The sequence below is a fragment of the Schistocerca piceifrons genome, chromosome 6, assembly GCF_021461385.2.
Source record: "Schistocerca piceifrons isolate TAMUIC-IGC-003096 chromosome 6, iqSchPice1.1, whole genome shotgun sequence".
NCBI lineage: Eukaryota > Metazoa > Arthropoda > Insecta > Orthoptera > Acrididae > Schistocerca > Schistocerca piceifrons.
Genome location: NC_060143.1, coordinates 173,758,266 through 173,772,251, shown reverse-complemented (window position 1 = coordinate 173,772,251; position 13,986 = coordinate 173,758,266).

Genomic DNA, 13,986 nt, shown 5'->3' with positions numbered 1-13,986 from the left:
AGCGGACCTCGGGCAAGATCAGTTTGGATTCCGTAGAAATGTTGGAACACGTGAGGCAATACTAACCTTACGACTTATCTTAGAAGAAAGATTAAGAAAAGGCAAACCTACGTTTCTAGCATTTGTAGACTTAGAGAAAGCTTTTGACAATGTTAACTGGAATACTCTCTTTCAAATTCTGAAGGTGGCAGGGGTAAAATACAGGGAGCGAAAGGCTATTTACAATTTGTACAGAAACCAGATGGCAGTTATAAGAGTCGAGAGCATGAAAGGGAAGCAGTGGTTGGGAAAGGAGTGAGACAGGGTTGTAGCCTCTCCCCGATGTTATTCAATCTGTATATTGAGCAAGCAGTAAAGGAAACAAAAGAAAAATTCGGAGTAGGTATTAAAATTCATGGAGAAGAAGTAAAAACCTTGAGGTTCGCCGATGACATTGTAATTCTGTCAGAGACAGCAAAGGACTTGGAAGAGCAGTTGAACGGAATGGACAGTGTCTTGAAAGGAGGATATAAGATGAACATCAACAAAAGCAAAACGAGGATAATGGAATGTAGTCAAATTAAATCGGGTGATGCTGAGGGGATTAGATTAGGAAATGAGACACTTAAAGTAGTAAAAGAGTTTTGCTATTTAGGGAGTAAAATAACTGATGATGGTCGAAGTAGAGAGGATATAAAATGTAGACTGGCAATGGCAAGGAAATCGTTTCTGAAGAAGAGAAATTTGTTAACATCGAGTATAGATTTAAGTGTCAGGAAGTCGTTTCTGAAAGTATTTGTATGGAGTGTAGCCATGTATGGAAGTGAAACATGGACGATAACCAGTTTGGACAAGAAGAGAATAGAAGCTTTCGAAATGTGGTGCTACAGAAGAATGCTGAAGATAAGGTGGGTAGATCACGTGACTAATGAGGAGGTATTGAATAGGATTGGGGAGAAGAGAAGTTTGTGGCACAACTTGACTAGAAGAAGGGATCGGTCGGTAGGACACGTTTTGAGGCATCAAGGGATCACAAATTTAGCATTGGAGGGCAGCGTGGAGGGTAAAAATCGTAGAGGGAGACCAAGAGATCAATACACTAAGCAGATACAGAAGGATGTGGGTTGCAGTGGGTACTGGGAGATGAAGAAGCTTGCACAGGATAGAGTAGCATGGAGAGCTGCATCAAACCAGTCTCAGGACTGAAGACCACAACAACAACAACATGGAGATGTTTTGATTTAAATGTTTTTGAATATTCCAGGTAAGTCGGTAAGCTACTTCCCTTCTTTTGCATCTCTGACTATATCCAGGACACATTCGCCTGTTTTCGCTTTGATAGGACCGTTTTCCATTCTGATTCCCAACTATTACTCTATCAGAATTTTGACATCAGACTTCCATAGCTTAGCAACCCATTTCTATTTTTACTGGACGACGACTGACCGTTATAGGTTTATTATTGTCTTTCGAACCATGTTACTTATATCGCGGCAACGGATAAAGCTTTCGCGAAATAACAGAACAACTATTAATTACATGTATTGGGCTACCTTCTTACAAAATTTCAACCGATACGAGCAAGTTTTAAACATAAAAGTGGAGCTCGTAAAATCCAAACAAGCAAGATGTTTCCAAACGTTTAAAACTCATAATAGACTAAGGTCCGATACACCGGTGGTCTAAATTGGAATCATCAGTCTCGCCCCAGTCTGGAATTATTTAAGGGTCACTGTTTTTGAACGTAAAATCCGAATGAGGGTGACTGGTTCTCCATATTTAATCCAAATAGTGCCATTAGCTGAGCATTGATTTCAACCCAATTAAAATCTTTTGCGAAATGAATTAATCCATTCGCACATTCTGCCTTGGCTTAAGCTGCGATTAGTCGTTCAAAGCCAGCTTAATACACTCTAACATAGCTACAGTAAGACAGCTGTTCTAATCGTTATCCAAATAGCCACTTGTCAGGGCTTAACCAAAAAATTTTACCCTATGTTCCTAGCTAAAATAGGAACCGAGGACTAACACCTCCCAAACCGCCGTTTTATTTTATTTTATTTTATTTTATTTTTTTTTTTTTTTTTTGCGCTTCCGAGCTGTAACGATTAGTTAACTCCTGGGATACAACAATTTGACGTGATAGATAACAATAAAACGTATCACATACAGAGCAATGCAAACATAGCTCCTCATGTTACAATTACAGGCGTATAGGAAACTCACTCTATTGTGCATAAAAATACAGCAGCAAAAGTAGTTTCAGTGCATTCTTAAGCGATGACCTTTCGTTTTCGACCGCTAATAGGCCATAAACGAAAGATATGTGAATGCAAATAATTATTTTATTGTTAAAGGTTATCTACACTTAGGCTACTTTTTGACATAATTACCGCAACGATTGTGGCATTTGTCTTACCTTTGGAAAAGCTTTCCGGCACCGTCTTCATAAAATGTCTTCGCCAAGGAATTGAAATATCTTGGCGCTCTCTTGAAGCTCCTCATTAGTCTGGAAGCGCTTCCCTCTTAGCCCTAATTTATTGTATCTTACGTTCGTGGTCCTTACGTGACAACAGAATCATTCTGCAGTCAGCTTCAAAAGCCGGCTCTCTAAATTTTCTCAATGGTGTTTCTCGAAAAGAACGTCGCCTTCCCTCCAGAGATTCCCATTTGAGTTAATACTAGTTTGTTGCTCGTATCTTCCAGTAACAACCTGCCTCTGAATTGCTTCGATTTCTTCCTTTAATCCGGGCTGATACGGATCCCAAGTACTTGAGCAGCACTTAAGAACAGATCGTGCTAGTGGCCTAAATACTGTCTCCTTTACAGATGAACCACTTTCCTGAAGTTCTCCCAATAAACCGAAATCGCCTACAATTCTTCCCTGCCACAATTCTCACATAGTCGTTTCGTTTCATACCGCTTTGCAACGTCACACCCAGATATTTAAACGATGTGACTGTGTCACGTAATACACTACTAATGCTGTATCCGTACACTTTGGGTTTGTTTTTCCTACTCATCCGCCTTAATTTACATTTTTCTGCATTTCAATGTAACTGCCGTTCAATCAGGTTTATATCCCGGCGCTGACCAGACATCTCCGGACACGTCTTCGCTGGTCGTCGAGGACTCATCACTAGAGACAGTTCTGCTCCAGACAGTCAGACTCATAGCAGGACGTTTTTGGATGTGATCATCGGCACAATTACCGCATAGCGGTGCGTCGACGATATTCTACGACCCATTTTGTTACCACTCATGGCAGGCCATCCTTGGCTTTCATTTCAGCAAGATAATTCCCACCTGCACACGGTCAGAGTTGCTACTGCTTGTCTTCGTGTTTGCTAAATACTACCTTGGTCAGCAAGATCGATCGATATGTACCCAGCTGTTAATGTTTGGAGCATTTTGGGTAGGGTATTCCAACCAGCTGAGCTGTAGAAGGCAAAAACTGTAGAGGAAGACAGAGATTGGAATACGTCAAGCAAATAATTGAGGACGTAGGTTGCAAGTGCTACTCTGAGATGAAGAAGTTAGCACAGGAAAGAAATTCGTGGCGGGCCGCATCAAACCAGTCAGTAGACTGATGACAAAAAAAAAAAAAAAATGCTCCATAGAATTTATGTTGGCGATCTGTGTGGCCAGATCGTTCGCTCGAATTGTCTATAATGATCTTCACACCATTTGCGAACAATTGTGGCCGATAACATGGCGCATTGTCATACATAAAATGAATGGCTACAAATGCTCAGTGATCGGTTCATGGACTACAGCACTCAACCTAATCCATGTAAGCACAGACTACACCATCATGGAGTCACAATCAGCCTGCACAGTTCCTTGTTGACACCTTCTTTCCATGGCTTCGTGGGGTCTACGCCGCACTCGAACCCTACCATTAGGTCTTACCAACTGAAATCGGGACACAGCTGGCCAGAGGGGGTTGTTTGGGGGGAAGAGACCAGACAGCAAGGTCATCGGCCTCATCGGATTAGGGAAGGATGGGGAAGGAAGTCGGCCGTGCCCTTTCAAAGGAACCATCCCGCCTGGAGCGATTTAGGGAAATCACGGAAAACCTAAATCAGGATGACCGGACGAGGGATTGAACCGTCGTCCTCCCGAATGCGAGTCCAGTGTGCTAGCCGCTGCGCCACCTCTCTCGGTAGCTGGCCAGATGGCAGTTTTCCAGTCGTATAGGGCCCAACCGATTTGGTCACGAGCCCAGGAAAGGGGGCTGCAGGCGGTGTCTTACTGTTAACAAATGCACTCTCATCGGTCGTCTGCTGCCACAGCCCATTAACGCCAAATTCGCCGCACTGTCTTAAAGGATACGTTCGTCGTACGTCCCGCATTGATTTCTGCGGATATTTCACGCAGTGTTGCTTGTCTGTTAGCTCTGACAACTGCGTGCAAATGCCGTTGCTCTCGATCGTTAAATGAAGGCCGTCAGCGACTACGTTGTCCGCGGTGACACGTAACTGATGAACTTTTGGTTTTCTCGGCACGCTCTTGACACTGTGGATTTCCTGATATTGAATTCCCTAACGGTTTCCGAAATGGAATACCCACAGAGTCTAGCTCCAGCTTCCTTTCGCGTTCGGAGTCTTAATTCCTGCTGTGCGGCTATAATCACGCCGGAAATCAACAGAGTAAAAATGACAGCTCCGCCAGTTCACTGCGCTTTTATACCTTTTTCATGCGATACCACCCACAAAGGTTACTTGTGAATACATTATGGGAGTGACAGTGATCAATATGTTACAAATATTTACTATTGAAAACAGTCTTGATCACAATTTATTTCGTACAGTGACCGGTTTCGACCACTACTGTGGTCATCTTCAGACCTACAAGTCGTATTCAAAGCTTTAATTAGAGGGCTACATACATGAAAGAAAACACATAAAGTTGTAAAGCTATAAAACGATGAATTACCAATGAGTAAGAACTTCCTTCTGCTAGAGAATCCCTACTGGAGAAACCACAAATAAAGGATGGGGCCCCTCCACACCCACACCAACGTGGTGACCAAACCAAAAGTTCTACTGTCACCTCCGTAAACATGTTAGTTTTTGAATCAGGCGTCACAGGATGCGGGCTGTGATGTTGTAAATGCGTCTGGGTAAGATTACTCATTAACATGGTCCATCAGCAGATAGAAGTGGTCGAAAACGATTGAAGGGTAGCGGTTGTAAGGGCAGAGGAAAAAAAGTGCCAAGGCAAGAGCCAAGGAAAAAAAAAAACCTCTGCGACAGTAGGACGGGTAGTAAGGGCAGTAGCGGCTTGCTATCTGCGACAGTGCATGCAAGGTGTGGTTGTGTTAGTTCGAGGTATCGTGCATCGTTACCTTTGTCGATGTTGGAGCTTGTTGCGGGGCTTGCTGCAGTTGCTGCGTCCCTGCAACAGTTCAAGGCCGTTGTAGATTAGTGGGCGATCGGTCATAGATCGGCTCACAGACGGTGTAGAGGGTGTGTGTGGCTGGTTTGCGTGCTGTGTACAGTACGGTTTCCCCGCGGTTGCCTGTTTTTCGGCTAGTTGCACGTCTGGGTTTCCAGTAATAACTGTGTTGCAGGGGCTTGCCAGTACTGTCGTGTTAGCGTTCTATGGACCATAGATGTTTAGTTTCTAGCCAGTAATGTCTTTGGTCTGTTATGCTTCCGTCTATGGTTGTGGTCGTAGTTGCCCAGAGAAAGGATAAACTGGTTGCGGGAGTGTCTCCTGTTATTGTACAGTCGTGTGGAGAGTTTTTGGAATACCTGCAAGATAGTATCTAGCCGGTATTCCCGGTGAAGGTCCGCGATGCGTGTGTAGCGCGGAGCGTTGCTTATGATTTTGAGTACTTTGTTCTGTATGAGCTGCAGACGCCGCAGGCGAGTTGGCGCAGCGTATCCCCAGACAGGGGCTGCGTACGTCATGTACATGGACCTAGACACCCTCTTGTTCAGTGTGCTACGCCTGGGAACCAGAGCACGTCTTACTATATATAATGGAGGCTCCACCCACGTCTGACGGTATCATGTCATTACTAACCAATGAGTTATAAGTCGAATAACAATATAAAATTTCTTAGTTAAAAGAACATTATCAAGAAATAAAAATAAACACACACTAAAGTTAGCTTTTTTTAACAGCTATTGTGAATTAAGAACCGTTAAAAATATGTAAACATGTAGGATAAATGAACTTCGTTTTGACAGAACATGAGTTGCCCTCTCAAGGCCTGTTAGTGAACCATTTGGAACCACTGGTTGCCATGGTGAAGTTGCACGCCTTTCCAAAGATGAGCCAGCAGGCTCCTTTCCACTGAAGTTGTTGTAAAGTCGATAGCCGAACTAGTGGTTGCCATGGTGAGGATAAACGCCAGTGAAAAGATGTGGCAGCAGGCTTCTTTCAAACGAAGTTGTTGTTAAAGTGGAATGGCAAAGACTGTCACGTCAAACGATGTGCTATTGAGCAGCAACATGTCTTTATTGAAAGGAGGTTCTCACTCATTGGTAATTCATCGTTTTATAGCTTCATAACTTTATGCATTTTCTTTAATGTATGTAGCCCCCTAATTAAAGCTTTGAATACGACTTGTAGGTCTGAAGACGACCCCAGTAGTGGTCGAAACCGGTCACCGTACTAAATAAATTGTGATCAAGACTGTTTTTAATAGTAAACCTACAAAGGTGTGTGTGCATATCGATATCCTATGACTTTTGTCAACATAGTGTATTCGCGCTTTTAATCCACCTCCAGAAGTTTTATCCACCCAGAAACACTTTCTTAGCTTTTACCTGTTTGCTATTCAGTCATATGATATTATTTACTGTTAACTATGGTTGGTGATTCTTCTGGATTTTGGACATAGATTCAGGGACTTCAGCCAATAAACTGCAAGATGCAATCGTTCCAGCACCTTCCAGCTAAGAGATCACACTGCGCTGAGGTAATAGGGTTAACCCACAAAAGAGCGAATAGGTTAGGTTAGTGTTATCTAACGTCCCTTCGACAACGAGGTCATTAGAGACGGAGCGCAAGCTCGGGTTAGGGAAGGATGGGGAAGGAAATCGGCCGTGCCCTTTCAAGGGAACCATCCCGGCATTTGCCTGAAACGATTTAGGGAAATCACGGAAAACCTAAATCAGGATGGCTGGAGACGGGATTGAACCGTCGTCCTCCCGAATGCGACTCCAGTGTGCTAACCACTGCGCCACCTCGCTCGGTGGTAAAAGAGCGAATATATGGAGATGTTCTTCCCCCATGAACCATGGACCTTGCCGTTGGTGGGGAGGCTTGCGTGCCTCAGCGATACAGATGACCGTACCGTAGGTGCAACCACAACGGAGGGGTATCTGTTGAGAGGCCAGACAAACATGTGGTTCCTGAGGAGGGGCAGCAGCCTTTTCAGTAGTTGCAGGGGCAACAGTCTGGATGATTGACTGATCTGGCCTTGTAACATTAACCAAAACGGCCTTGCTGTTCCGGTACTGCGAACGGCTGAAAGCAAGGGGAAACTACAGCCGTAATTTTTCCCGAGGACATGCAGCTTTACTGTATGATTAAATGATGATGGCGTCCTCTTGGGTAAAATATTCCGGAGGTAAAATAGTCCCCCATTCGGATCTCCGGGCGGGGACTACTCAAGAGGACGTCGTTATCAGGAGAAAGAAAACTGGCATTCTATGGATCGGAACGTGGAATGTCAGATCCCTTAATCGGGCAGGTCGGTTAGAAAATTTAAAAAGGGAAATGGATAGGTTAAAGTTAGATATAGTGGGAATTAGTGAAGTTCGGTGGCAGGAGGAACAAGACTTTTGGTCAGGTGATTACAGGGTTATAAATACAAAATCAAATAGGGGTAATGCAGGAGTAGGTTTAATAATGAATAAAAAAATAGGAGTGCGGGTTAGCTACTACAAACAACATAGTGAACGCATTATTGTGGCCAAGATAGACACAAAGCCCATGCCTACTACAGTAGTACAAGTTTATATGCCAACTAGCTCTGCAGATGATGAAGAAATTGATGAAATGTATGACGAGATAAAAGAAATTATTCAGGTAGTGAAGGGAGACGAAAATTTAATAGTCATGGGTGACTGGAATTCGTCAGTAGGAAAAGGGAGAGAAGGAAACATAGTAGGTGAATATGGATTGGGGGGAAGAAATGAAAGAGGAAGCCGCCTTGTAGAATTTTGCACAGAGCATAACTTAATCATAGCTAACACTTGGTTCAAGAATCATAAAAGAAGGTTGTATACCTGGAAGAATCCTGGAGATACTAATAGGTATCAGATAGATTATATAATGGTAAGACAGAGATTTAGGAACCAGGTTTTAAATTGTAGGACATTTCCAGGGGCAGATGTGGATTCTGACCACAATCTATTGGTTATGAACTGCAGATTGAAACTGAAAAAACTGCAAAAAGGTGGGAATTTAAGGAGATGGGACCTGGATAAACTGAAAGAACCAGAGGTTGTAGAGAGTTTCAGGGAGAGCATAAGGGAACAATTGACAGGAATGGGGGAAAGAAATACAGTAGAAGAAGAATGGGTAGCTCTGAGGGATGAAGTAGTGAAGGCAGCAGAGGATCAAGTAGGTAAAAAGACGAGGGCTAATAGAAATCCTTGGGTAACAGAAGAAATATTGAATTTAATTGATGAAAGGAGAAAATATAAAAATGCAGTAAATGAAGCAGGCAAAAGGGAATACAAACGTCTCAAAAATGAGATCGACAGAAAGTGCAAAATGGCTAAGCAGGGATGGCTAGAGGACAAATGTAAGGATGTAGAGGCTTGTCTCACTAGGGGTAAGATAGATTCTGCCTACAGGAAAATTAAAGAGACCTTTGGAGAGAAGAGAACCACTTGTATGAATATCAAGAGCTCAGATGGCAACCCAGTTCTGAGCAAAGAAGGGAAGGCAGAAAGGTGGAAGGAGTATATAGAGGGTTTATACAAGGGCGATGTACTTGAGGACAATATTATGGAAATGGAAGAGGATGTAGATGAAGATGAAATGGGAGATAAGATACTGCATGAAGAGTTTGACAGAGCACTGAGAGACCTGAGTCGAAACAAGGCCCCGGGAGTAGACAACATTCCATTAGAACTACTGATGGCCTTGGGAGAGCCAGTCATGACAAAACTCTACCATCTGGTGAGCAAGATGTATGAGACAGGCGAAATACCCACAGACTTCAAGAAGAATATAATAATTCCAATACCAAAGAAAGCAGGTGTTGACAGATGTGAAAATTACCGAACTATCAGTTTAATAAGTCACAGCTGCAAAATACTAACGCGAATTCTTTATAGACGAATGGAAAAACTGGTAGAAGCGGACCTCGGGCAAGATCAGTTTGGATTCCGTAGAAATGTTGGAACACGTGAGGCAATACTAACCTTACGACTTATCTTAGAAGAAAGATTAAGAAAAGGCAAACCTACGTTTCTAGCATTTGTAGACTTAGAGAAAGCTTTTGACAATGTTAACTGGAATACTCTCTTTCAAATTCTGAAGGTGGCAGGGGTAAAATACAGGGAGCGAAAGGCTATTTACAATTTGTACAGAAACCAGATGGCAGTTATAAGAGTCGAGAGCATGAAAGGGAAGCAGTGGTTGGGAAAGAAGTGAGACAGGGTTGTAGCCTCTCCCCGATGTTATTCAATCTGTATATTGAGCAAGCAGTAAAGGAAACAAAAGAAAAATTCGGAGTAGGTATTAAAATTCATGGAGAAGAAGTAAAAACCTTGAGGTTCGCCGATGACATTGTAATTCTGTCAGAGACAGCAAAGGACTTGGAAGAGCAGTTGAACGGAATGGACAGTGTCTTGAAAGGAGGATATAAGATGAACATCAACAAAAGCAAAACGAGGATAATGGAATGTAGTCAAATTAAATCGGGTGATGCTGAGGGGATTAGATTAGGAAATGAGACACTTAAAGTAGTAAAAGAGTTTTGCTATTTAGGGAGTAAAATAACTGATGATGGTCGAAGTAGAGAGGATATAAAATGTAGACTGGCAATGGCAAGGAAATCGTTTCTGAAGAAGAGAAATTTGTTAACATCGAGTATAGATTTAAGTGTCAGGAAGTCGTTTCTGAAAGTATTTGTATGGAGTGTAGCCATGTATGGAAGTGAAACATGGACGATAACCAGTTTGGACAAGAAGAGAATAGAAGCTTTCGAAATGTGGTGCTACAGAAGAATGCTGAAGATAAGGTGGGTAGATCACGTGACTAATGAGGAGGTATTGAATAGGATTGGGGAGAAGAGAAGTTTGTGGCACAACTTGACTAGAAGAAGGGATCGGTCGGTAGGACATGTTTTGAGGCATCAAGGGATCACAAATTTAGCATTGGAGGGCAGCGTGGAGGGTAAAAATCGTAGAGGGAGACCAAGAGATCAATACACTAAGCAGATACAGAAGGATGTGGGTTGCAGTGGGTACTGGGAGATGAAGAAGCTTGCACAGGATAGAGTAGCATGGAGAGCTGCATCAAACCAGTCTCAGGACTGAAGACCACAACAACAACAACATGGAGATGTTTTGATTTAAATGTTTTTGAATATTCCAGGTAAGTCGGTAAGCTACTTCCCTTCTTTTGCATCTCTGACTATATCCAGGACACATTCGCCTGTTTTTGCTTTGATAGGACCGTTTTCCATTCTGATTCCCAACTATTACTCTATCAGAATTTTGACATCAGACTTCCATAGCTTAGCAACCCATTTCTATTTTTACTGGACGACGACTGACCGTTATAGGTTTATTATTGTCTTTCGAACCATGTTACTTATATCGCGGCAACGGATAAAGCTTTCGCGAAATAACAGAACAACTATTAATTACATGTATTGGGCTACCTTCTTACAAAATTTCAACCGATACGAGCAAGTTTTAAACATAAAAGTGGAGCTCGTAAAATCCAAACAAGCAAGATGTTTCCAAACGTTTAAAACTCATCTTAGACTAAGGTCCGATACACCGGTGGTCTAAATTGGAATCATCAGTCTCGCCCCAGTCTGGAATTATTTAAGGGTCACTGTTTTTGAACGTAAAATCCGAATGAGGGTGACTGGTTCTCCATATTTAATCCAAATAGTGCCATTAGCTGAGCATTGATTTCAACCCAATTAAAATCTTTTGCGAAATGAATTAATCCATTCGCACATTCTGCCTTGGCTTAAGCTGCGATTAGTCGTTCAAAGCCAGCTTAATACACTCTAACATAGCTACAGTAAGACAGCTGTTCTAATCGTTATCCAAATAGCCACTTGTCAGGGCTTAACCAAAAAATTTTACCCTATGTTCCTAGCTAAAATAGGAACCGAGGACTAACACCTCCCAAACCGCCGTTTTATTTTATTTTATTTTATTTTATTTTTTTTTTTTTGCGCTTCCGAGCTGTAACGATTAGTTAACTCCTGGGATACAACAATTTGACGTGATAGATAACAATAAAACGTATCACATACAGAGCAATGCAAACATAGCTCCTCATGTTACAATTACAGGCGTATAGGAAACTCACTCTATTGTGCATAAAAATACAGCAGCAAAAGTAGTTTCAGTGCATTCTTAAGCGATGACCTTTCGTTTTCGACCGCTAATAGGCCATAAACGAAAGATATGTGAATGCAAATAATTATTTTATTGTTAAAGGTTATCTACACTTAGGCTACTTTTTGACATAATTACCGCAACGATTGTGGCATTTGTCTTACCTTTGGAAAAGCTTTCCGGCACCGTCTTCATAAAATGTCTTCGCCAAGGAATTGAAATATCTTGGCGCTCTCTTGAAGCTCCTCATTAGTCTGGAAGCGCTTCCCTCTTAGCCCTAATTTATTGTATCTTACGTTCGTGGTCCTTACGTGACAACAGAATCGTTCTGCAGTCAGCTTCAAAAGCCGGCTCTCTAAATTTTCTCAATGGTGTTTCTCGAAAAGAACGTCGCCTTCCCTCCAGAGATTCCCATTTGAGTTAATACTAGTTTGTTGCTCGTATCTTCCAGTAACAACCTGCCTCTGAATTGCTTCGATTTCTTCCTTTAATCCGGGCTGATACGGATCCCAAGTACTTGAGCAGCACTTAAGAACAGATCGTGCTAGTGGCCTAAATACTGTCTCCTTTACAGATGAACCACTTTCCTGAAGTTCTCCCAATAAACCGAAATCGCCTACAATTCTTCCCTGCCACAATTCTCACATAGTCGTTTCGTTTCATACCGCTTTGCAACGTCACACCCAGATATTTAAACGATGTGACTGTGTCACGTAATACACTACTAATGCTGTATCCGTACACTTTGGGTTTGTTTTTCCTACTCATCCGCCTTAATTTACATTTTTCTGCATTTCAATGTAACTGCCGTTCAATCAGGTTTATATCCCGGCGCTGACCAGACATCTCCGGACACGTCTTCGCTGGTCGTCGAGGACTCATCACTAGAGACAGTTCTGCTCCAGACAGTCAGACTCATAGCAGGACGTTTTTGGATGTGATCATCGGCACAATTGCCGCATAGCGGTGCGTCGACGATATTCTACGACCCATTTTGTTACCACTCATGGCAGGCCATCCTTGGCTTTCATTTCAGTAAGATAATTCCCACCTGCACACTGTCAGAGTTGCTACTGCTTGTCTTCGTGTTTGCTAAATACTACCTTGGTCAGCAAGATAGCCCGATCTGTACCCAGCCGAGAATGTTTGGAGCATTTTGGGTAGGGTATTCCAACCAGCTGAGGATTATGACGATATAACGTGCCAATTGAACAGAATTTCACGTGTTATTCCTCAGAAGGAGATTCAATAACTTCAACAATGAATGCCAAGTCGAATAACTGCTTGTATAAGGCCAGAGGTAGACCAACGTGGTACTGGCTTGTTCAGTTTGTGAAGCTCTTTTTCTTGAACAAACCAATCAATATTTCTGAAATTGTAATATATGTTTAACTCTACATGTACCTCACGCGTAGCAATAATTCATTCGTGGTGCGCGGGCCGCGGTGGTCTAGCGGTTCTAGGTGCTTCAGTCCGGAACCGCGCGACTGCTACGGTCGCAGGTTCAAATCCTGCCTCGGGCATGGATGTATGTGATGTCCTTAGGTTAGTTAGGTTTAAATAGTTCTAAGTTCTAGGGGACTAATGACCTCAGAAGTTGAGTCCCATAGTGCTCAGAGCCATTTCAACCATTCGTGGCGCATAGTTTCTTTTGTCATACACTGCTGGCCATTAAAATTGCTACACCAAGAAGAAATGCAGATGATAAACGGGTATTCATTGGACAAATATATTATTCTAGAACAGACATCTGATTACATTTTCACGCAATTTGGGTGCATAGATCTTGAGAAAAAAGTACCCACAACAATAACTCTGGCCGTAACAACGGCCTTGATACGCTGGGCATTGAGTCAAACAGAGCTTGGATGGTGTGTACAGGTACAGCTGCCCATGCAGCTTTAACACGATACCACAGTTCATCAAGAGTAGGGACTGGCGTATTGTGACGACTCAGTTGCTCGGCCACCACTGATCAGACGCTTTCAGTTGGTGAAAGATCTGGAGAATGTGCTGGCCAGGGCAGCAGTCGAACATTTTCTGTCTCCAGAAAGGCCCGTACAGGACCTGCAACATGCGGTCGTCCATTATCCTACTCAAATGTAGGGTTTCGCAGGGATCGAATGAAGGGTATAGTTACGGGTCGTAACACAGCTGAAATGTAACGTCCACTGTTCAAAGTGCCGTCAATACGAACAAGAGGTGACCGAGACGTGTAACCAATGACACCCCACAATATCACGCTGGTTGATGCGCCAGTATGGCGATGACGAATACACGCTTCCAACGTGCGTTCACCGCGATGTCGCCAAACACGGATGCGACCATCATGATGCTGTAAACATAACCTGGATTCATCCGAAAAAATGACGTTTTGCCATTCGTGCACCCAGGTTCGTCGTTGAGTAGACCATTGCAGGCGCACCTGTCTGTGATGCAGCGTTAAGGA